We start from the raw sequence: 2,184 nt of genomic DNA on the forward strand, positions 1-2,184 counted from the left end.
TGTTACCTTGTTCATCCCTGATTTTATTAATTTGTGTCTCTTCTATTTTTCTTTTGGTCAGATTTGCTAAGGGTTTATCAATCTTGTTTATTCTTTCAAAGAACCAACTCTTTGTTTCATTAATTCTTTGGATTGTTCTTTTTGTTTCTATTTCATTAATTTCTGCCCTAATCTTTATTATTTCTTCCCATTTACTGATCTTTGGTTTGCCTTGTTCTTCTTTCTCCAAGGCTTTAAGGCGAATCATTAGGTCGTTTACTTGCTACTGTTGCTTATACTTGGTCTTTTATCAGTGCCCAGAGATTTGCATATATCAGTAATATATACTCAATACTTATGTCATAGACTATAATTTTACATGTATCTGTATATATCAATAATTAAAAAGGTTTTGTGATGTCAGTTATATCCCTTTCCTCCATTTCTACACTCATCTTTATTTTTAAACATCTCCTAATTATGTCATCAATGTCCTCTCATTTTGCAGATCATAAAACAAAATTTTATTTTTTGTTTAGTTTATTTACTGTGGCATTCAGTTTTCTGAATCAGCTTTTCAAAATATGTGACATGTAATTTTTTGTAACTAATTTTTACATGTTTGTGGAAGCTGTGATTATCACTTCATTAAGGGAATAATTTTTGTTCCCAACTTAAAGCTTTCCTTAATCCATTCCTTATTTATTGGTAGATTTTTTCATTTTAATATGAGCATATAGTTTTCAAAATTTCACAATTTACATTTTATTTTTCCTTCTTTATGCCATGTGCGGTTAGAAATTTGACTCAATGTGATATTAAAAGTTTTAAAAAATCTTGAAAAATTATATTGCATAGTGAACACAATGTGGATTTCTGTGCCCTGGAGTGGGCAGTAGATGGGCCGTCATTTCTCATGTTGTATTCAACCAGCTTTTCTAAAGTTCTGGGGCAAATGCCAGGCTAGCCTATAAATGTTTGGGTGCAAATCAACTTAACTTTGCTGGTTATTTAAAAGGTACTCTTGAACACCCACTTGCTAATTTTTCAAATCTTTCTTCTCCAATAGCCATCACGTTTTATTGTCATAGGAACAAAATATGACATAAGGTAGATATTGTGATACACCCCAAAATTTGTACTTTCTGCTGCTTCAAACTTTAATGGCAAAGCAATTTGTTTCTCCCACACTTAACATTTTCCTCTGATTCATGTTGTCAAACTGCATTACACTCATGAAACGAGGTACAAGGATAGCTGCAAATTCAAGTAATGCATCTGATCAGGGCTATGTTTATTGAGAATGCTTCTATGAGTACAGGAAATCCATTCATTTAATCACAGAGAATGGTAGATGAATGAAAAAGGGCATGGGAAAGGGAAGAGATACCAAGCAAAGACATCATGATGTTGGCTGAAAAAGGAAAGTACAATTGGGAATGGAGTCTTTATGATTCTTGATCCATCATGAAAGATTTGTTGATGTGGTCCTCATCTTGAGGTCACCTAGAAATGTTAAATAGTAGTGGAATATAGGTGTTAAGGTTCAGTACATGACTTTTTCAAGAGAAGAAATGAAATAATATAAGATTTTTACAGCAAAGATGCATAAAATTATGATAACAAAACCTTATACCACAGGAGGCCATCTGAGGCTACCTATGTACAAGTTATATTTGCATATCTCCAAAGATTTTCAAGTTGTGATTATTATGGTATTGAGCATAGAATTGTAGTTTTGTGTATATTTTAAGGTTTAAGGAAGAAAGCACTAGGAAAGTTACAAGTATCTGGGAGACACCCATAAAGATGTTGAACTTCATTGAAAAATAGGAGTTATTTTTCAGTGGAAAGAAGGCCATTGGCAAAAAAAAACATAGAAATGTAACAACAGTGTTTCAAAATGCATTCAATTACCAAAACTTATGAAAATATTTTAATAAAACGTTCACTTACCAAGTCCCTTAACTTCTTCTGAAAGTTACACACACCTGGCATCTATCTTATGTCAATTTTATTATTGTTTACAAAATCTACACTATAGTCTCTCATAGCATTTTCCTTTTGCAAGTATTAATAATTTGTGAATTATTAAGTTAGCATTAGCCACTCCAATTTTTATGTATAGAGCTTTTAAATTAATTTTATGTACTCACTAAATGGTGGTCTTCATGGAGGACAGGTGTCTGAGAAATACAATAAAGT

The sequence above is a fragment of the Jaculus jaculus genome, chromosome Y (genome assembly GCF_020740685.1).
Source record: "Jaculus jaculus isolate mJacJac1 chromosome Y, mJacJac1.mat.Y.cur, whole genome shotgun sequence".
Classification (NCBI taxonomy): domain Eukaryota; kingdom Metazoa; phylum Chordata; class Mammalia; order Rodentia; family Dipodidae; genus Jaculus; species Jaculus jaculus.